Here is a 24,442-nt window from a genome sequence, read left to right on the forward strand (position 1 = left end):
TCTGGGCAGAGATGTTGGCATTGAGTAGATCAGCAGCCCAGAATTCCTGGTGCAAGGAGGAATAAAAAGTGAATTATATAGTTAGCTATACTGGTCTGTAGGTTTCCATTAAACAGATGTCTCTGGCTTGCTATCATTCACTGTAATTGCAGTGTCTGGAAAGTTGACTTTCCCTTGAGACTAATCTATTTTAAGTTCAATGGATCAGGAGAAGCTTTTGAATGATTTGTAAAATTCTTTACACTTAACTTCTTAAGTCCAAGGAAAGAAAATACTGTGTACTACGCAGAATTTATTAGAATATGGAGACAAATTGTGTGAATTTCCACAGGCAATGGATTACCACACACACATGTAATCATAGAGATACTAATTGTTTTCAGAGATGGCATTTAGAAAAAAATAGCTAATGTAGTTACAGTTGTAATTATATTCTTTCTATTTTGCTATATTTTCCATGTTTTACTGTCAGCTCTGGAAGAACTATCAAGGCAATCAAAAATTGCTGCAGAGAGTTTCAGACATGCTCCGAAGGAAAGAATGTTATACTTCAAGGCATTTTTGGCATTTTGTTCAAATATATATGGTATAAATAGGCTAAAGGACTAGTCTTTTCTTCTGGGCTCATTTCTTCACTGAAATAACTTAAAGAGATTATTAGAAGTTCTAAACTAATTAAAAAAAAACTCAGAAGAGGATATCCATTATGCCCTGAAATCTCTAGTAGGCAAAAATTACATCCTTCTTACCTAGACATTCAAACTATTTCAACCCTATGAAACATGGTAACCAAACAACAGTTGGAAAGGTAATCTAAAATCTCATTTCTGTGGCTACCGTAATGTCTATGACTAGTGTAATCTCTGTTCAGGTCTCAAAATCAACACAACATTCATACAGTACATCAGTGGCATACTTAACACCCTACTTACGCCTCTGAATATCATATAGGTTAAGATAAGAGCCCTACATTACGTTCACGGTCAATGCCAATAGAATGAAAGCAGTGGTAAAAAATCAGTGGTTTAAATTCTTTAATCAAAAGTCAAGAGTAACCAACTTTCAACATAAAAAAAAAAAGCCACTGAATATATACAGTTCTTGACCCATAGTATTAACTACATTAATTCCTGAGAGAGAGAGAAAAAACCCCAAGTAACAGTTATTATACGTGTTTCTTAATCCATGGCTGATAGCTGCATATCCGCCCTGTGAAAAGAACCATGTAAAAATGAAGAATATTTGCTTTCAGTCTTCATAATGGAGCATGCTCAGACCTTTCAGACTCCATCTCGCTTTCATTTTTCATGTTGCCTAGGAAGCCAATAGAGTAAGAAGCCTAAAGGGTATTAAGAAAGCCTGGTGTTAAACAGATGCATGAATGGGCAGTGAAGTACATCACCTGCATTCCAGTGACAAGACTTGAAATGCACCCAGTCTTCTAAATAGCTGTGTTCAGACATCAGAAGCACTGGGAGATACTCCATATCTTGGTTCTTTAGCACTTCAGGTTAAACACAGCACATGTGTCTCTTTATGAAAGAAGAGGAAAATTATTACACTCAAAGACTACTATTAAATCTGAAACTCTGAACCCTAATTTAACAAAAACTAATGTTCCACCTCACCTTCTCTCAGCACCACTATACACACACCTCCTTGAAAGGGCACTGAGAGCTTCCCCATGAGGATGCAAAGCACATTAGGACCTTCCACCAGTGATCTCACAAAACACTCTCTATCCCACTGAAGGTCTGTTCAGTCATGCCCAAGCATGGCAGTTCTGGTCTGCTCTGCGGTGCTTTTGGCTGCTCCAGAGGCTGAACTTGCAAAAGGCAATGACATCTGAGTCAATTAGCGAGGTCACTTCATAGGCATTGTTCTATGGCCAGTGTCATATGTGTAGACTTTGCCAGCTTTTCACATAGTTTATGACAGACCATGGTAGGAAAGAGAAGCATACCCACCACAGCAGCCTTGGGCAGTGGTAATAGTCACAGCTGAACATCAGACCCACCACGGTCTGACATAATCAAGAATTGCCACCATCAAAACTGTACTTGGATTTTTGTGTTTGCATGAGAGAACAAGGCTTTTTCATATTGCTGTTTGTGTAGATGCACATTAAACACATTTGCTCAATATGTCCCTGTATTCCCACCAACAGAATCAACATATGTGCCAATAATGCTTCTAAAGGTATTTTTCTATACTGTTAGCATTAAACTTCTTTGGAGATCATTCTTTCTTCCTTTTCTCTTAGGATTGGATCTTCTTTTAACTCAAGATGTTTCTCCATATCTGGCTGTGTGAATGAGACTTTGAATGATTGACTGCAACAGCAGTACAGTAATGGAGGGAATCACTAGGGGGATGTTGGAGCAGACAGCTGCTATATTATTTTGAACAGGCAGTTTTCCTTATAAATATTTACTGTATTGAAAAACAGACAGCTATTGTAGCAGTGATCTGGAAAAAATTTTGAAAAATCACTGGGATTTTCCCTCTGAGACCAACATCAAATGCTGTAACGGAATATATTTATGGTCCAGTATTGCACAAAATTTGGGGTCAACCTGTATTTGGGAAAAAACTTCTAGTAAAGCACTGTATTTTTAAAGTGAGGAGGTCAATGTGACTTTGGTTTGAACAGATATTTCAGGACTCCTACACATTGTTCACAAATTTAACCCAACCTGAGACATATGCCTAACAAAATTGGTCAAATGTCCCTTTTATATAAAGGGGCCTTCACAGCCCTCACTACAGCTGACTTGACTTACCCTAGTGGAAGATTTGATCCAGCAGCAGAGATTAGTAAATTTATTAAGAAATAATTAAAATTTTTTCTGAAAATTGCTGATACTTTTACTAGCAACTTCTGAACATCTTAAATATAATAAACCATTTCTAATAGCCCTACCAAACAAAGATTACTTGAAAAAAATCACACTAGGAAATTTCAAGAGCTAAATATTTGAGCCGTAATTTAGTTGCTGTTGTTGTTGTTTTAAAATTGGCTCCTTCATTATGTAAAATGCTGTACATATGAGATAATTGACTTTTCCTGTAATTAAACCTGCAATTAAAAAAATGTTATCATCACTTAAATAACTGCTTGGGAAACAATCGGATGAAAAGACGAGCTGAAAGCCAACGAATGGTCTTTTCTCAGAGTGTGAATAACAACAAGGTTTCATAGTCTGTCAGTCTCAGTACCAGCAAGCTTGTCTTTGAAAATGCTTCCATTTTTCAAGCTGTTAGAGGGATTGCTATAGATCCTGGGGGCATATACCTGAAAGAAAGATCATAATTCAGCAATAGGAGGTCTGCTTATCTCACTCAACAGTGAGCTGGCAGAGGATGAGACCCACACTTTGTTTACAGGGGGAATAAACAGCATACTTTCTTGGTGCCTGCATGGGCTGTGAACCCCCTTGGTACAGAAGTGAGGGAAGGACGGAAGAGCGAGGCACAGACTGTGAGGAAAAAAATGTGCATAAGTATGTAGGTGTGTAATAAGTGGGACTCTTCACACCTTCAAAAAATAAAAAGAATCTGCCTCATCCATACAGTATCCCTTGATCTTTTTGTATTTGTAGGTTTCTATTGAAATGTCATTCAGGAAATACCATTCAGCTTCCCTTGACACAGAAAGAGGGAGGACACTATTAAGTGACCTGTGTGATGAAAGGAAAGTTTTATTTCTAATGATTTTATATTATTTCTAATTAAACTGAGATAATTACAAAAGACACGGGGAAAATGAGAAGAGAGGGGGAAAAAAAGAGAGAGACAGAGAGAAGAAATTGAATCCTATTTATAACACACTCTTCATAGAGCTAAATTCTTCTATGCCTGCTTATTTTGAAGTGATTTGGTCTACTTGCAAAATATTCCTCTGAAGGAACCACAAAGGTGCAAAAGAGGTTAAACTGATTATAGCATGATTTAGGTAGTAAGAAATGGTAATTTCACCCTTTTAGCAGAAATGTATTTAAAATCTAATTAAATGGTTTATTTTAATTTGGATTTACAGGTGACATTCACCAGACAGAAAGATCAGTAATTACACTAGTTGACTGCTACAGTGCTAAGAAAACCAAACCAAAGAAAAAGTGTTCACTGAAAAAGAAAGATACATTTTGCTTTGACTTGTGATTTTCTCTATACATTTCCAAAGGGTTTCTTGTTTGGATATTACGAGAAAGTAGATCGAAAAGAAAAAAAAGTATTTTATTTAAATATTAAAAAAATAGCATTATATTAACCTTTTAAAAACTGAAGATAAAATTTATTATTTATATTCTGCTACCTGTGGTCCAAAAAATAATTTGGCTTGAACATACTTGTAAAGGTCTTTAATAATTTGATAAAGTAAATCTTTCTATTTTTCTTTCTTCACATTTTTTTACTCCATCAAAGCTAAATTAATGTAAAGCAGTTTTAACTGTTTTAAATAATCAGCTTGTCTGTCTCAGTTCTTCATGAAAGATAATGAGGTGTATTTGATCACAAGGTTCATTAAAAATGATTACATTAAAAAAAAGGAAAGTCATTCCAAATAGTGTTGCTAATTGGAAAAGATGAATTGTCATATGACTGAAGTTTGGATCCAAGTTGAGAGTCAAAGAAAATGTGTAACAATTTGTTTTCCCATATGCATTGGTTTGTGTGATGTTATGACATTAACAAGTCCCTCAGTTATATCAACTTTCATTTCACTGTGTGATGTTGAAATAATTTACATTTTTCAAAATTACATTTGAGTTTCTGAGTATGAATTACCCAAAAAAGTAATTGGCTGTTTAGAAATTGATGTTTCTAATAATGAAACAAGTGTTGAATCATTTCATTTTTTCAGCATCAGTTATATTTTTCATATGATTTCTGAATTGAGCATGTCACACCACTGATATCCCTTTTAAATTGAATTAGAGAAAAAATGGTACCTGGAGAAAGTGACTGTTTTTCATATTTCATCTGCATAGCTAATGTCAACAGAGTAACAAATAGTATGCTTTCTTTAACTCATCATGGGCAAATATTGCTTGAATAGCCCTACAGTCCTCACAGAAGCCACACCTCTGTTTAGGTTTGCAGAATTGACTATCACATAACACCACTACTTTTTCAGAGGAAAGCAAGTCTTGACTTTTCAGCCATAATAAAAAGGTATTGCTGTAATAAGAATACTCACGAGCTAACATATAAGATACCTAAAATAATCAGGTAAGGTAAATGCTAGGGAGAAAGGAGAACATGTAGTCAAAAGATCTCCTCTGAAACTTGTAGCAAGACTTCAGCCTATGGAGATTAGATTACAGCAGGAACATATGCTGAATAAAATTTACTTCCTCAGCAAACTACAAACCGCTTTTGAGTACAGGTGGGCAATAGGACTGTGAGTCCCCTTCCAAAACCTATCAATCCTAAACACCTTGTCAGTACAGAATGAATGACATACCTCTCTCCATTGTGCTAGAGAAATTTTAGGCAGCAAACTTACCACATCTGCACAGATGATGGGTGAGATGAATCCTGATTGGTCTGTGCTCTGTTTGGGGGGGGTTTGCAGCAAGTCATCGATATTCAGTTAACTGCTAAGGATCTATGGAGAAAAGGAGAATAGATTTCCTTTTGAAGACTGGATTAGGTGGGGTTTTGGGAAAACAAGCTTGATCAAACAAAGGTGTGAAAGTACTACTTTTCTTGTGCAGAATATGTGTTTGATTACTCTTTTAAAAAAATTGCATCTGTGTTATGCATCAGCTGCCTTCTCTGTTAAATGGATGCACTGTGAGGTTCTGCGGGGCTGTTCAAGGCTAATTTACAAAGTTAGTTTGCAAAGTAATTAACTACTTTAGAAAGAAATGTTATTAATTGATTTATCTTTAAGAGATGGGAGTGTATAATAGTATTGAAGACTCTAATCAAAGAGCGACAAAATAAAATACTGTGAAAAGAAAATTTATTCTGCCTTTCAAGAATCTGTTGTATTGTATGTAGTTACAACTGATACTATGAAACAAGCAGGAAATTAGGTCACTCATAGTATTTTTCAAGTTAAATTTTACAGGAAATAAACTCAATTCTAATGCTTTTAAGCACCTGAAACTTGATTGTTTATTACCTTGGCCTTGAGTGATGGTACATTTTGAACGCAGTTTGCACAAGGTAATGACAATACAAGATACAAGAGTGTAGAGTTCAGTCATTTCATCCTAAAGCTTTGAATCTCAAACAGTCTCTCTGTAAGCAATTTTTTCTCCCAGAATATTCTGTGGGTATAAATATTATTAAACAGGCATTAGACAGAAGAATAACTTACAGATAGAAATGGTACTGCTGATTCTAATTTGAGGAAAGAAAAAAATATTGACGGAATGCGTCAGTTGGTGTCACTTGCATCACCAAACTGCAGAGGATATCTTTACAACTGAAACTGTTAAGAACTTTGTTGGGATCCAGGGAATCATTAAATATCCTGGGACATTGGGAGAACTGCTTCATATTACTCAAAAACAGTTTCTGCAGAGAAACATCTAGACAGTGTGCCATTGTAGGCAGATGTTCTGAAGAGGCATGGTGCACTGAATATTAACATCATTTCACACATTCCCAAGATGTATGCAATTACCTCAGGGAGAGGAGCTGGGAATGTGAGGTCTCAAGGGCTTAGATAATGACATAAAATAAATTGCAACGATTACCCATGTATTTTTCCAAGAGACATATTATTTAAAACCTGTCTAGGCTTTCGAGAATGTAAGACAGAGGAATGTCCACTTTATGAAATTGCTATTAATGTGTGACCTAGAGTTGAAGACAAGGTTAATTATAGGTTTTAAACAGAAGTATCATTCTGGTTTAATATCACTACCCAGGCCTTAAATATTGAAGTAAGTCACATTTTTCAGGGACAATTGACTTTGAATGAAGAATGGCGGGGCTCTGATCTTTGCTGACCCTACTGACTCCCATTGTGTAATCCATAGCAACAACGTTGCTACAGCAACCAGGGAACACGTTGTAAAATATGATAAGACCATGAAATCTGATGTCAAACTTTCATGAGATGCAAAATTGCAAATAACTTCCTGAATCAGGTTTATTAAATGATTGATATATTGCATATATCAATGGGTCAATCTGAAATGAACAGGGAACAATGGAATGAATAAAATGAATAATGGAAGGCAAGCTGATCTTACTGAACACTATTGTTCTAGTCAAATATTTGGTGCTTTAGACAATTATCCTCAAAACGTGCATCTTTACTAAAGTTTTTGTTCTCTTGAGCTTTTTCTCTCATCTGGACCTAGTAGATAATCAGATACACTTGATCTAATTCCATACAGTTATTCCTCAATTAGATGGAGAAGAAGATCCAACAGCAACCAGTGCTGTGTGAATGAGAGGGAATTATTCAGGATATTGTATACAGGTTTTTTGCCTTGTCTACAAGCTAATTTTTCCTCACAACAGTGTACCTCCATCCAACCAGCATGTAATTTACGTGAATGTTCACAAATACAATAGACAAGCTGGAAACATTAAATTATACTTTCTGACCAAAAAAAATTATTTTTGACCACAACATTCTTCAGAACAAAAGCATAATAGCATGTTATAACTTTTAACAATAAATATTAAAAAAAAAGCAATAAAATATAACTCGACTGAGGCTGAACTATCAGCAATTTTTAAAAGACTGTTTTATCAATAGCACAACAACAATCTGAGAACAAAAGTCCTATTCATTAGAAAAAAGTTCTTACTTCTCAATCCTTACAACATTTGTTAATTAATATAACTTTGCGGTAATCTTAAGTACATATCACTGAATAGATGGATTGGACTATACATATTATAATAGGCTCAATAGCTACAAAGCACAACGCAAGGATTTTTTTTTTAAGGATCAGAAGGACTTACACTAATCAATTTCATACAGTTTTTTCCTAGGTTTCACAATAGTTAAAGCTGGATATTTCAGAAGAAGCTGTAAACTCCTTTCATTGTATGCAGTCATAAATTGCTATACCCTAAACCTAAATTTTTGCCAAAGCACAGATACCCTAAACCTAAATTTTTGCCAAAGCACAGATGGCGATCTACTTTTTTACCCAAGTACAACGTTTGATGGCTCCTGTAATTTGATTCTCTTTTGTTAGTACAGCTAGTCAACAAGAAGTGCCTTTCTCTGGAAGTTCTGTCTGTATATTAATCACTTGTGATGCTCTACTGCACATAATATGCTGTATACATTCTGCCTCTATAGGAGATTTTAAAAGTAAGTTCGTCAAACATACAAACCTTGCTAACATCTGCACCTCTAAAGACAATTTTTTGATATGGAAAGTTCAGAGACGATCATACAAATCACAAATTCAAACAATAGTGATCCTATTATCAGATAAAATGGTATGAAAACTAAAAACTTTATTGTTCAATTCCTTTTATGGCTCTTTTGTCCTTTTCTTAAGGCTGTCGTGAAAAAAAAAAAAAAGAAATTCTCTAAAATTACTCACTTTTTCACTAAACATATGAAAATTGATCATGCACTTCTAGAAGGAGTTTTCCTTTTTATAAACTAACATTCATATTTATGACTTCTGAAACCAGAAGTATTTTGGCTTTCAACTAAAGACTAAAAAAACCCAGTACTTTATTTTAAAAAAAATCGGTACTTCTCAACCAGCTCTATCTTTCCTATAGTTATCTACCACAGAAATTTTATTGGAAACATAGATTATCTCTGTAAACTAATTGAAACAGGTAAGCAAAATAATTTGATTTTATGGTTGAAATTCTAAAGCTGACATAAGATTTAAACTGCTTGTGAAATCCAACTGCAAACTCAGATATATTATTGAATATATATATATATGTTTGTTGGGGTTTTTTTAAACAAAGGTAAGACATTCATAGCTTTTCTCTCCTGAATTATGTTCACCGTTTGGTAATACAGGAAAATTTTCTGGGAGATCTGTTTACAGGAAAGAAAAAAAAAAGGGAGAAAAAAAATGTCCATGTCTATTAGCTGGAATTACAACAATACTTCTTTCAGTGAGGTCAGTTTCAAAGTAGAAAATCCCTCAACAATCTCTTTCTTTCACTTTGACTCTACATTTCTGTAGGGTCTGAAGCCATTTTAGTTAGGTTAAAAAATTGCATTAAACTGAAATTTTGTTGGAAAAGCAGGGTTTCTTTAGGCTTAGATATAGGAAGGTGTGATTAATAGTTTTTCACTGCTGAGCACCCCCTTCTGCTGCAGAAAGGACCACGAGTGAGTCCTGTATCTCATCAGCAAAGGACATCACCGAAGAAAGTATTGATGTTCCCAGCAGTTAATAAGGGCTGTTCTGGCCTGTGGGGCAGGTGTGATATGATCACTAATCTCAAATGGCTACCAACTCCTGACTAGACAACTATCACTCTCCATCATACACTCTAAAAAGAGTGTACCTGACCATCCAAACTGGAGGAACCAATTGGCATATGTGTCAACACCTTACCTGCTCACGGGCCTTGTTTTTCCTCACATAGAGAGACATCTCTAATTAAAATAGAGGTACAAACACTTGCCTAGATAATTTTTGTGGTATGGCTTTCCAGTTCTAGAAAGCATTTAGCTTTCTTGTTTCCTAAGCTGAAATGATCTGAGACAGTCATAAACAGTCTTCAATTCCCTATAGAGCATATAAGTCTGGGATTTCCGTCTTACAAGATCAAGCCATATGCCATTTATTTCAATTAACTTCCCATACTCCAGATTTTCCTGCCAGTCTGTTGGGAATTACTCATCCATTTTGCTCCCTCACATTCCTGGGTGCACACACACATACACGCATACATGCACTCATGCAGGAGTTCACACACAGACTCTCTTGTATTGGAGATTCAGAGGTAGCAGGAACACCTAAATTAAGAAGTACACCCCATCTCTGCTCCTTCCAAAAGCAGTCCAGAATCTGAAGATCTACTACTTCTTGCTACTGATTCATATAGTCTGCAACCTGTAATTCACAAGCTTTATTTTCTTTACCTGAGCTAAAATTAATCACAAAATGTCCTAAGAGGGTTAAACTATTTTCAACCACTATAGTTTACTTTATAGGTGATTTTTTGTCTACACAATTTTCTCTAATTTCATTCCCTGTTAGGAGTAGTATTCCGTGTGAAAGCAAGCAAAAGTAATTGTTATGTTTATTCCCCTTATGTTTCCTGCTCCACTGGCATCAGAAGAAACTTAGCCACTAAGCTCAGAGGATGTTGGATCCAGCCCTAAACAGGCTCATGTATGGCAATAACATAGTTTCCTCTTGTTTTGAATGGCATTTCTCCTTCTATTAGTGTCCATCCAACACATCAAAGACCAATTGTGTCAAGGTAGGTTATAGCTATAAAGAACATAATCCCCACCCGCAAAGTTTAAGGCTGAAGCTATGACCTATTTTAGCTAAAAAAAACCAAAATGGGCTTCACAGGTGTCAGAATTCCACTACAATCAAGCTCTAATCTTTGTTTTGCAAGAGTGAAATAACAACAAAAGCAATTTATCTGTAAAATGATGAGTTGACTCTTGCCAGGTTTGTGTTAAAACAAGACTTATGTAGGTATTTTTGAATGTATTTTTAATCATGGACTTTTAATTCTTTACATATGTGAGGCAGGGAGGGAATATTGATATTATTTGCTTGTTTCATCTACTTTCCAGGCTCATTTATTTTATCAGCTGAAAAGCTGGAAAATATTCTTATGACTAAATAATGTCATGTTTATCATTAACATTATTTTTTTTAGCCAGTTCCCATGATACTGTTCTAATTCTGATAACGTTGATAGAAGAAGTTGGAAATATTTACATTAAGCTATCTAATAATTCTATTCATTCAAAGACATTGTCAAATGTATAAAGCACTTGTTAATAAACTGGCATAACAAATATTCTTCATAGCGCATAGTTCTCTTGCAAAGAGAGATATTAACCTTTTTTTACGTGTTCTATATTTTCATAGGTTTATATAGCTTAGTTTTGTATGTAAGCATTGGTTCTGGAAAAAAACAAATCATAAATAAATTAGATTCCTATTAAACTGTAAGATCTTTAGAGCTGACATTCCTGTTTTAATCTGAGGGAGGATTTACAAAAACACTGGTGCTGGTGCACCAATACAAAGCAATTATCACTTCTAGTTTCCTTGGATTTTCCCTATTTTGTAACTTGTTGTTATCAAATAGGCTTGCAGAGTCAGAGTGAGTCTTTATCTTGTGGACTATGTAGGCAACTTTGATTTTTTGAAAGCAATTTTTGTGGCAATTAAATTTTGATGATCTGTCAGACATATGCAGCCAGTAATGTAATTGGCTCTAATTTAAAAAATAATAATTTTTGCTGTACCAGTAGCCAAAAAAAACAAAGAAGGGGGACAAAGGGTCAAAATTGGAGCCAACTGCCTTTCCTCAGGAAAAGCCTGTAGTTGAGACAAGGGGAAATCATATATGAGAATCATTTTCTCACTCTATATATAAAGAAAGAGAAACTTTACTGTGAAAATATTAGCCATGAGGTTGTTTCTGACAGATGCCCTTACATCTTGATTTCAGCACAGGCCAATGTAATGTTTTTGAACTCTACCTCATTTCAATATATATTTACTCAGAGACAGGGGAGAATGACAGCAAAATGTAATATTCAGAGTTTTTATTATAATTTTAGAGTACAGAATATGCAGATAGTCATCATCTAAATCATTACCCAATAGTGTTGGGCAAGTAGCAATCACAAGATTTTAATATGTGCACAAAAGTTTCACATTAAAATCTGAGGGACTGTATAGTACCTCTCCCTAAAAGGAAAAGGAGAGGAAAAGAATAATAAAAACTATGTGGAGGGAGCTGTAAATAATTATGCTTTTGTTTGCCCTTGATTGCCCCTTTATATCCATAAAACTTTGCCCATCTTCAAGAGGCTGCTGTTTTTTGTGACAGTGTGTAGCAGAAGAGGATAGTCACTGCTCCCACTTGAGGAAACTGGATTTTTGTTCTTCCAGGTTTCTTTGTTGTATATTTATAAGGTCTCACTTTAGGTATAGCCCCCTGAAATAGGAATAAGGAAGCACTTCTCTTCACAGTATATACCTGTATAACACAGTATACACAAGGCCCTTTACTCCTTAACTTAGTGCAGCCCTTCTGCGTTGGTTTCAGATGGGAAAAAACCCACAATAGGTTTTAATTATTCCTGTTGGAGCTTGCACTGGAAAAGATGTGCTTCAATTGACACAGATCTTCATGATTTCTGCAGTATTTTTTCTTATGCCTCATTTCAAAAAAATCAAGAGTTCTCCATGTCTCCATATCACATGTGGCTCTTGGAGCAAGAACTAGTTTGTGTCTCAGGCAACAAAAGGACCTCACTACTCGTGTGAACCTCTCCAGCTCTGGCCTGTGGGGTGCTCCAACAGGAGCTGAGGCTGCTGATCTTTCTCATCTCTATATCTCTGCAACACTTCAGAGTGGAGATTTGGCTATCAACAGATACTGTGAGAAGTGGGTTTCTGATATTTCCTACTGAAGTCTTACCTTTACCAAAAAGAAATCTCTCCCCCACACTGGAGAGGGCCCTGAATTTGCCTTTGCATCCTCAGGCTCCACAGGGTCGATGACTGCATTCACCATCTTTTCACCTCGGCTTGTCATTTAATGGCAGGATACACATAAAACCCCTCAAATATGTATTTTAAAAACAGTCTAGGTAGATCTTCCCCCACAGCTTTTTTTTTGTTAATTTTGTTTATTTTAAATTAAGGCTAAAATACAACAATATATACAATCTTTAAAGAGAAAAATTCTGCTGCGAGGAAAAAAAAGGGAAAAAAATCAGAAGAGTATCTTATTGTTTGTTCCAGAAAGATCTCACGGAGATGACCAACTTCACCTGGCACTGGCAGAGTCAGTTTTTTTTTTTAAAAAAAAAGTAAGAAGCAAATCTGGTTTACAGTTAGCTCCATATGCTGTTTTTGAAAATCCTGTCTCACCAGAGTTTAACTCATTGCTTAACAGTTGTGAAATGGAGTTCAAAGAAACATCATTGATTAATATGGTACAAACTGATACACCAATCTCCACTTACTTTAAGCATTGTTTCAGATTGTTTCAGATCATTGTTTCTGATCATTGTTTCAGATATTCAGTAGGGGTCTGGAATAGACAAAATGAAGAGGAGCTGAAGAACTAGATTTATTTCTCTAGGGATTTCTTGGACACCCTATTAGGCTTCCTGAGATGCAAAGAAAGGGAAAATAAAAGTTTCGCACAGCCCAAAACACAATAATCAGAAAAGGATATCATAACCAGAAGTTGAAAATGAAGTTACTGTTAAGGTTTGGCCACCCAAGGGATTTGCAAGACATTCAAGACAGAAATGTTTTTGTCATCCTCACAACCAAGGAAGTCAGAAAAGCCACTGTTCATCGAGGATAATGTAATCCAAACATAGCCTTTAGAATACTCATAGTACCATGGTGTTTAACAGTGTTGTGTGACTTTGATTGCCCTGAGTTTGTGTAACCATCCTGAGTTTAAAAGGCTTGGTTTTTAGAGGATGAAGCTGAGGCATGTGAAACCACTAATTCAAAAATCTCAATTTTCTAGCATATACAGGAACACCTTAAAAAAATGAAGTTCTGCCATCAGTTATCTGAGACTGCTTCCTAATTATCTCACTGTTCCTAGGATGTGGCTGCTCAGAAGTGAGTTCCCTGAAGCACAGAGCTATCTGGACTATCTTAACATAGTTAGCTCAGACATCATTACCACTGCAGTGGAAGCAGTCCCAGTTAATTTCTCCTCCCCATCAGAGCAAATTGCTCTAACTTGAGAAAAGATAGTCACAGAATAAGAAATTGCCAGTATCTGTAGACATGGTGAACAACCTCCTCTTAAAGTTAGCTTTTAATGTGGGCACAGCAAATCATCAAGAGCATTTGTGTAATCTGCTGGGGATTTTTCGAGTGATGTCAGTTTTTCAGGTATGCAATAAAACTCTTTTTTTTGCCCATGAAGGGATGAAATGCTGAGGCAAAACTGAACATTTATAAATGTTATCATTCATGGTACTGAAAGATCAAGTAGTAGAACTAAAGAGACAAGCAGATGCACTTAAAAAAAAATCAATGCATATAAAATATTTTTTTGATGACACATTCCTAGTTTTAGACTCCAAAGAGGTGACGGGAGAGGGAGACCAGCTGCAGGGATGGAAAAGATAAGTGAACCAGAGATAAGGCACAAGAGAAACAGGATAATATAAAAGATAATGATTGAGTAATTGTGAAGATAGATATTAAGAGAGGAAGGAAGCATGGCAAAAATACTGAATACTGTAACAGGGTCTAATATATCAACTACTGGATGTCATAGATGGTGAATCAGAAATTTTAATATAACATATAAAAATAAATAAGAAAAGAAGTGACAGAAAAATGTAATGCAGGCTGAAATATCTTCCACTAGAGGAAAAATGAAATCATAGAAAGGAGCATTGAGAGAGGCATTACAAATAAGAAAAAATATGGAAGGAAAAACATTGTGATTTTTTCCCTTTAATTAATTCATCTTTGTTCTTTATTTTTTGTCTTGGTCATCAATAGTTGCTGCTTATTAATGAATATATTTTTTTTACTGTATTGGGGGGGGTTATTATTGTTATTACAAATCTGTGTTCCATTAATTGCTGCTTTTGTTTCATAGGTACATTGCTGCTAGGAAGAATTTCATAAAGACTACCTTTGTTAGCAGGTACCCTCAGTGCCAAATTTACCCCTCAGGTATTAGCCTCCCACTGGTGGGTAGAACTGCACACACAACCTCATCCAAGGACAAGTCCAACCAGGTAAACACTCCACTGTGTGACAAACAATTCCTATCAAGATATCAGGACATGTGACACACCTTCATGGCAGATTTGTCTCACTAAAAGTGAAAAGAGATGTATTCAAGAGGAATAAGTAAAGGAGATGTCATAGAGGAGGGCCTGTTCCACAAAGCCATAGCCAGGGAATATGTATTCTAGTAGGACTCCTTTTCGAATGAAGCATGATAAGAAGACACACTCCATTTGTATTTGAACATCACTAACCCCCAATGCCTCCATGATGACAGCACAATTGCACCAGCTAAAAATTGCATGTGATTCAACAGTTAGTTCAAAAAATGAGATGTGAAAGCTGCACCAAGGTTTGGGTTTTTTTCTTAATTATTATTATTATCCCTCTTAGTGAACTTCCAAAAATAAAACCCAGTATGATTTTTATGGATGTGATGGGCTCTGCACTGCATGGCAAGGAGGGTGGTCCACAAGAAAAGTTCTATATCCAACTAAGGTTTAAGGTATCCAGCACAGATCCTGACTTTATCATTATGCAAAGAGCTGTAATTAAATGGATCAGAAACCATGGCCCTCTATATAGAATGAAATAAAAAATATCATATTGTCCATGAATTAATCTTATTGAATTTTGACTGAAATATAGAACAGAGAACGTCGGCCTGTGCTATGAGAATGTATGGTTTTCCAACAGAGGAGTTGTTTGCTTGTTGAAAGTAACAAGAAAAAAAAAGTTGGAATTTTCGAACTTTTTTTGTCTTTGTTCCTTCCTCTCTAAAGTAAAAAAAAAAAAAAAAAAAAAAAAAAAAAAAAACCCAAAACCAAACCAAACAAACAAAAAGAAACAAAAGTAAAACTTTTTTTAAAGAAAAGTCGTTTCTCGATCTAATTTAAACTAAATCTAGTATGACTTATTAATCTGCAAAAATAAGTCAAGCAGTGAAATTAGCTTATTCTTTTTCTTAGCATTATTATAATCACTTTCTTGGTAGCTACTTCTCACGGTTAATTCAACTGTAGATAATACCAAGCATGCAGGTGTCAGCTGATTTTTCTGAAATTTCTACATATTTTCATCAAATCGCTCATACTGAAGCTGCCCGATAATTTGGAACCCCACACCATTCTGAAGCTCTGTAACAGCCATTGTTTGTCTTCAATACAAATGAGGCTTAAGCATCACATTACCACGGGCTTCACTCACTGCAAACTACATCTATAGTCAAGGAGACTGAAAGTTTAAAGGGTTTGAAAGTACAGGCAAAGCTGAAAATTTTCCAGCTGAAAAGAACTTTATTTGAATAGTTTAAAACTGACAACTGTTCAGAGGACCATACCAGATTGTTAAAATGAATTTAAGCCCCCATAATATTACTATAAATTTAAGCAATAACTTATCATATGAGCCTTGATTTGGCTCTAGACTCAGGAATGAATTTCACCTGTGGTGAGTGTTGTGTGAAGGGAAAAAAATGTATGAGAAAGATTCCATGGAACGAAGCAAGCTGATAAGTTAAACAAGAGGATTGGCAGAGAGCCTGCTATGATTGGTCATATTGGATAAACAATGTGAGAAAAGTAATCTGAGATATTTTAAAAGCCATTCTAAATCCTTACCTAGAAACAAAAGAGAGATATATTACACTTTCTTTGTGTTAACCAAGAAGGAGTGAGTATATCGTGCTTCCATTCATGCCTTTGTTGAGGCTCTGAATTTTCAAACCATACTGAATTAAAGCCAAAAGAAAATCTGAGCTCTAGAGATACAAAACAAACCGGTGATAAAGGAAAAGGCTGTAAAAGAGGATAACTATTAAATACTATTTTCCACCAATTAATATCTTAACAGATGCAGCTCTAATAGGATTAGAAAACTATAGTTTGACATGGAATCTCTGTAATATAGAGCACAAAAACCCCAAGGGCTATAGCTGAAGAAAACTAAAAATGTTGAGTTGTATGAGCTAACCAAATAGATTAATAACTAAAAAATCAACAAATATTTAATGCAAACTAAAAGTATAGCAGCAGATATCTTAAACTACCTTTAAAATGTTTCATTGATCTAGTATTCAAGATGCCAGGCTGCTATTTCACAGCTTGTCTGTGCTGCCAACTTCTGCAGGGATTTATCAGCTCACGCTACACAAGTACTTTTCACATCTTTATGTGCCTGACCACACAAACTACACATCCAAGTGCAGGTTGTACGTTCGTCTTCAAGCTTTTAGATGTGATTGATGCCTGCAACAAATAAGTGGATTTGAAGTAAAGGTTAAATGAATTATCATATTTATCTGGACCTCTGAGCTGTTATCAAGCCTTCCACAGGCTACCATTGCACTTAGAAATGAGTATTTCAAAGTAAAAGGTTAAGGGTCTTATATAGAGAGAAAATAATCAAGTAATTGACAAATTCATTTGCTAAGTCAGGTGATAAAGACAATTTATCCTTAAACGTCAGGATAGATGTAATGTTGTTTGCAAAATCCTTTATGAAACTCAGGAATATTGAATGATTTCTTTAAAACTTCATCTTTCAGTGCAAAATGCAATTCAACTTAACAAGGTAATACATATGCTTTTGAATTACTTTCCTTTTGTTTTACAGTGACATCAAATATTCTGACATAAGACTAGAATCAAGTAGAATAGAAAGCAGACGGTAACTCTGTGTGGAAAATAGCAGATTTTGGAAGTTAGGGTCACATTTGCAAGTACTCAAATATGGATTTCACTTCAGGAAATACAGCGTACAATTACAATATAAGTGTCCAAACATTACTCCTGTATGGCAACCATATTTCATACCCCCATTATGCATGATTTCTGAAACTAGTTTGAAAGCTGTATTCTCGAAATGGCCTAATTCCAATTTGTTCTGTAGTGGATACCACTGAATATAATAAAGGCCAGTTATGGCTGAATATGAAATGACTATTATTCATGTATTTGCTGTGCTAGTGACAAGCTTACCCTGAATTCGTGGCTAAACAAAGCAAAATTTGAGGTGTGATGCAAGAAAAAACTGAGCTTATTAGTTATCTAAAGCTTATATGCTATCAGTAGTGATAACAAAATACCTTTATTCACACTTACAAAGGCTCCATCTTATTGTTTCAGTCTAAAGCACTATTTTGAGGGCATAATTGTAGTAGGGCTCATTACATAGAAACAAAGTCATCCTTCATCCTGCTCTAGCTGAGCAAAGCTTGTAAAAATGAACTGTAACTAGAAAAAAAATGTCGCAACTTATCCAAGTCTAACAATACAGACCTTCTTGCAGAGTATGAATGCATAATATGAAAAATATATGATAGGCTACCTGGTTTTACTTGTTTTAAATACTCAGTGCTTTTTATAAATAAATGGCTATCAACCTGAAAAAGAGCAGCTGTGACATATTGTCCACCTTTTTTTTTTCCCCAAGTATTAATTTAATAAATTTTAATTAAATACAAGCATCTGAGGATTAGAGGACCATGCACATGAAAGTACATACTATGGCATATACATGTGTATACATAATTTTTAGGGGAGGCTCAGTACACCTGCAAGTGAAAGATAAGGTCTAATTTGAGGGTTCTAATTTCCATCTAATTTGAGGCTAAACCAATAAATAAATGAAACATAAGTTGGGGTAAAATTAGGTACATGATTTCTGGACCAAGCTGTCTTTTCCTCTCCAGCAATCCATAATGCTCCACAGGGACAACAGGAGTTAACTATTTCAGCCATGGACAAAAATGGCTGAATCAGTATCTCTGAATGTTAGTGATTAACTTTATTTCACTCTGTGCCACGGGAGCTTATTGGAGTTAATTATGACTTTTCATCAGAAAAATTAAATATTTGAAGTCTTCCAAGTAAAACTTTCCAGAGTTCTCCTAAGGGAATCCCATTATCATTATTATTGTTTTTTTGACAGCCCACTGTGTGAAACAGACTTATCATTTCATTATTCCAAGACATTAAATTGCTCAGTGGAGTGAGCACATTCCCCTCTTGCTTTGTTGAGTCATGCAGTATCTATGCATGGTTTGCAAAATTCCTTTATCTCTGGTAACCTCTGTGACCCAACCTAGTGACTGACTGACACCTTCACTTTGTGGGGTTAGGATACCTCCAGGCTTTCACTTTGAGGAGCTTTTGTAAACTGTTCTTTTAAAAGTTGACCGAGGCCTTCACAATTATGAAGTATATCAGGAACAACTTCTGCCTTTTTAAGTTCTTGCACAAGAGCCTAGTGTCAATGAAACCTAAAAGAGTGCCTAAATGAGCTCAATTACAAAAAGAGATAAACATTGCAATTGTGGTGTTTAAACTGACCTGTGATTACCTGAATTGAATCCAACACAGATACGCGCCACACTAAAAGTTCCAGTATCCTCTGGTAGATTACTTAAAACCTGGCAACTCAACAAACATTTTCGTTTTAATTTTATCAAAATGATGACCCAGTTCAAATCGTCCCATTTTCATCATCTGACTTGGAAACATCAGCTGATAATGTTGTCAGTAACATCAGCTCTCCTAGCCACAAAGTGGATAGCCCTGAGCAATGGTGCCTTCTCTCAATTAGTACTTTGCTTGCAAAGTTGGCCCATGTGTAAATTGGCACGAACTCTCATTGAGCTAAATCAGATGAGACTGAGCAGCCAAACACATAAGAAGAGATGGTATTTATCCTGATCAATCTGCAAAAATAAACTGAAAAAAAGGCAATTTTTTATTTTTGTGGGGGTTTTTTTCAGAAATCAGTAGTACAAAAATCTGCTTAATCATTCTGCCTCAGGGAAAAGTTGTATGCATAAAGATGTGGACTTGATTAGTTTGGACTTGATTTTTTTGACACAAATGTTCAAATACAAATCTAAAAAGGAACAAAAAAATATGTACCATCATCTAATTTTTGGCTATGCATGAAAGATACGTGTTTAAAATGAGACATAAATGAAGTTACTTATTTTTCAATCCATTCTTTCACTTATATCCTTCTGAAATTACATAATATTTTATAGTGTGAGCACACCTAAAAAATGAAGAGACAAAGGGAAGCTAGTGGTTCCGTGCTTACCCACAGTAGTTGACTGTTGCCTTAAGAAAAGTAAGAGACATTGCACAAAACAAATTAACAGAAAACAGCAACCATAATCCTCCTGTAGGAAGTAATGTAAGCCTACAGCCACAAAGCACTGAAGGGCTTTTGAATCACATGGTTAGTCTTGTGGTAATGTATATGTGTTTCTTTGAAACAAGGTGGCACTAATATATACTACCGTGACATTTTTGTGTAAACAAAAAAAAAGAAAATATTTATGGAAAATAGAATAACAAAAATATAATAGAATAGCAACAACAAAAAAGTTGATCTGTTCTATACCAGGTGTATATACTATTACAAAATGAGTAAGGAATCAAATACAGCCAATAGAACAGGACTGCTTCCCACCTTTCCAGTACCCTGGACCTTAGTGGTCAAAATCTTTAGGATATTTCTGATCAGCTGAGACCAGTTTTTAATATCTTGGTACCACACTCTGTGAGCAGCCACGTTGATTTCAAGCTACCTGTACAGGGAATAAGGAACTAAGAGGACACAAGCTGGATTTCTGTAGAACATTGCTCCCTGCCTACCATAATTTCCTCATGCATTACTCTTGCTGAATCTGTACACTGTAGCCCTCATGTGCCAAATCCACCCCATTTTGCACCACAAACTTCTCTCCTTGTCCTTCTTAGGTAATACCTCCCGTCTGCACTACTAGCTCTTTAAATTCCTGATGAAACTATTCCTTGCTGCAGCATTGCACTATGATAACTGATGATGAGATAGGTGTCAGGAATGACTGTTTTTCTGGATTCTGTTTCCTTTCCTGAGGCCAGCATGAGTGGAAAAATCAAAGTGGTTGTCATGATTTTCTAATTACTTACAAATACAATTTTTCAGGTCTAAGATTTATTGAAAGTTATATTTTATATTAGATGTCACTACAAAAGAGGATTTTTAGGCTTGATGATTTTGTTCTTTGTTATGTTTTCAAATGTCCAGCAAAGGAAACTAAGAACATGGACATCTTCCTTAGCTACTCAGTAGCATTTTGGGTTGGTATTTCCTAGATACATTTACACTTAAAATGGTACAGTATTTTTCTTTATTTTATTAGTCATTATACTCCTCTCATTTTCCTTCTGAACTTTCTTTTCTACAAGCTTCCTCAAAGGCAGTCAAGTCTGCAAGTTCCCTTTTATTTCTTAATTCCAAAAGGGAATATAGGAAGCGCTTGCTCTGCTCTTTATTAATGCATAGTTTACAGCAGAGATAATCCACATGATCCAAGGAACAAAAACACCCACTTAACGCAGGTGTGTGGGCATGGCTGAGTTTCACTGCGCTGCCAGAAATCTAACACGGGCCTTGAGATTTATTCTCACTGGATAAATATGCAACCCTTCAAATGATTTTGCATTCAATGTATCACTAATTTATAAAAGTAAATAAATAAACAGAAAGCTGGCACTTGCCACTTAGTAGAATCTTTGAAAAGCCTTGGTACTATAATGATTTATCTTGCTTAACAAGGGGAAAATAATGCCTAGTATGCAGTTGTTAACACTTCCTATAAACCTCTAAAACAATCTTTTTTTGCTCAGTGACAAGAAATCTTCACAGGTTTTTCACACAAAATCTCTAAGCAGCTATCCAAGATCTGCAGGTTTTTTCATCCAGGGTTCTTTCTCCTTCTGTTTGCTATTCTACTTGGCTCTGCTCTTATGTGTTAATAAGAGGTGCTATCCTAAACCAAAAAGTTTAATCAAAAGCGTATAAATTTGCTGATGTGATGGTATATCAAACACAACGGCTGCTAGAGCAGGCTTTAAAGGAAACCCACAGCATTCTGTAATGTACTGCACTGGATGATGTCCATGCTTCATTATTGCATCTCAGAAACAAATTCTCTATAACTTGACATAATTAAAAATTAAAAAATGGGGAAGGAAAAAAATCTAAACATGAGTAATAAAAGCTTGTTTCCTGATCTGACGTGGTTCTTTCATGATACTGTCTCTCCATCTACTCCTGGTTACCTGCTGCTCTGCAAGGGGTTGTTAGCTCAGGTGGAGTAGTTATGTGAGCACAGGGAGACAACTTGGACCACTGGGTACTGTGACTTTTTTTTAACTTTCTTCTGTGGAATCATACCTGGCTTTACATCATGGTTGTACTCACGTTTGACTGTACCTACTGAGATCCCAAAATGAGGATTCCTCTTACCTCATTAGACCTGACCATGTGTGTGCACAACACATGGGAAGAAGAAGAGACTGGGGATTGCCAGTAGCCTGTATTCTTAGTAGAAACCTTATCTCCTGACTGAAAAAGCAGCACAGTATTCTTTTGACACTACTCTCTCTCGCCTTCAAATGAAAGTGTTGGAAAGACAACTTCTACCCACTCATTTTAATACATTTTAATTTTCTACCTTACTTTGCCACACTTATTTAAGCTTACTCCACAAGTCCTCCCATTGATGTTATTAAAATGTCAGCATACAGTGATCAGGCTACTTTGAAGAACTTTCCTGGAAAAAAAAAAAAAGGAGCAATTTTATCTGCATTTTATCATCTCATGCAGATAAAAAAAAGCCCCTTCAAATAAATGCCCGATAGAACAGGTATCATAAGAAATTATGTGGGCAGATAACTATGTTAATTTGCTGTCATGATTATTATTGCCTTTTACTAGTCCTAAACTGTTGCCTATGGAGACAGACAAGTAATTTCCCCTTCACAAACATGAAATACTCTTCATGTTAATAGATTTCTAAAATAGAGGTAGTCACAATACAATAAATGTTGCAAGCAATGCATGGCTGTCTTTTGGCTCACAACAGAAATTAGTATCTGTGTGTCACAAGAAGTGTGGCCTTGGTACAGTGCAGAACACTGTGTGTGACTACATCAGACAGCTGGGAAAGGGTTTTTTGCATAAGATATATATGTAGCAGTATTAGCTTCATGACGTTTTTCATAACATTCCTCTATCTTCTATTGTTTACAATTCTCCATTGCTATGTCACATTTCTCATCAGATTGCACTACTTTCGAGACTGGGCTTGTGTCTAGCTGATGCATCTCTAAGGTATCTATGATACCACAGGGATGTCATAAGTACCTATTTTTAATCCTTTCTTCTCCCTAATCATACTCTCATTTCTGTTTATTAACTGCCACTCTTCAGAAATCCTGGTCTTGAAGATTTGTCACTTCCCTGTTTCTCTGTGGTGTTATATGCTACCTTCAATTCAAGCAACTAAATTAAGTCAGGGGCACCCAGTTTCTCATTCTGGGTTTTCACCTACTGCTTCAAGGCAGAAAAAAAGAGCAGTTCTCCCCAGTCTGCAGCTGTCAGCTAATTATCTCTGGTCTGTCAGCAGAAAATTTAAAGAAATACTCTTCTTTTCTCCTTTTCTTTTCTTTTCTTTTCTTTTCTTTTCTTTTCTTTTCTTTTCTTTTCTTTTCTTTTCTTTTCTTTTCTTTTCTTTTCTTTTCTTTTCTTTTCCTTTTTTCCTTTCCTTTTCTTTTTCTTTTTTCTTTTCTGCCACAGTCCAAGTGTTCTCCATTTAATTTTCAGTTTAACACTACTGACTTCAGAATCTGTACATAATAGAGGAATTTAGTTGGGTAGGGTATGATTCACCTCACTTTTCTCCCCAAGTGTCAGGTGGGGAATTCACACACCGCTTGAGTCTCTGGATTCCACTACAGAAGTCAGACACCTAAAATTTAGGTTTGAGCATTACCATGCCCACAACTCTTTTTGCATCTGAGGCACAAAGACCTACCTCAGCTGTGCCTAAAGCTGCTTTTCTCTCCCACACCCCTTCAGACTGAAGTTTCCTGCCCTACCTTAGCAAATAAATGGATGAAGGGCATTAAAGACACAGAGTCAGAGTCTCTCCTTCATTCGGATTATAAGTGTTCAAGATGGTGCCTCTGATTTTAGGGGAAATTCAGCCTCATTTCTGAGGATAGTTTTTCCAAAAGCAGGAGAAGTTTGATAAGAACTCTAGATATATTAACAAGATAAGAAGCTTATTATTCCTCTTCACAGCAGCAGGAAGGAATTAAAAAAGCAATTAGTTCAATAGGTGACAGTTTCCCTTAATGACCCACGTAAATATGAAGTAATAAGGTCATCCAAAGTTTACACCTGTGCTATTTAAACACACTGAAAGAAACGTATGGAGCAATGCTGAATTCTCTGTTGACCTAGCAGCAATTTTATTCATGTTACCATGGGGAATACACTGTCTATTAATTAGTTAATATTTTTTGCATTAGTATGTAAATAGACATTTCTAGGTTAAATCAATCATTCGTCAAAGACCTGATGGGTCGGCCATGTCCTTGTCAGAGAAAATGGTTAACACTGCATTAAACAGCTAAAAATTTTTGTCTCTGTTAATGGAAAAGAGATAGAAATCTGTACAAATCTCATGGACAGATAATTCTAAAATAACAAGACAAACCAGGAAGGCTTTT

General features: G+C 35.6%; 1 long non-coding RNA gene across 1 annotated transcript in view; it reads right to left on the bottom strand.

Moving 5' to 3' along the window:
- LOC120323898 overlaps positions 1-24,442 on the bottom strand; it is a 73,689-nt gene that overhangs the window by 37,660 nt on the left and 11,587 nt on the right. Inside the window, exons 3-4 of the long non-coding RNA XR_005564813.1 lie at positions 5,510-5,611; positions 1,403-1,532 (exon numbers count right to left, since the gene is read on the bottom strand). This is a non-coding gene — a long non-coding RNA (uncharacterized LOC120323898). The remainder of the gene's footprint in view (positions 1-1,402; positions 1,533-5,509; positions 5,612-24,442) is intronic.

The sequence above is a fragment of the Pipra filicauda genome, unplaced genomic scaffold (assembly GCF_003945595.2).
Source record: "Pipra filicauda isolate LSUMZ 115617 unplaced genomic scaffold, ASM394559v2 scaffold369_size710782_pilon, whole genome shotgun sequence".
NCBI lineage: Eukaryota > Metazoa > Chordata > Aves > Passeriformes > Pipridae > Pipra > Pipra filicauda.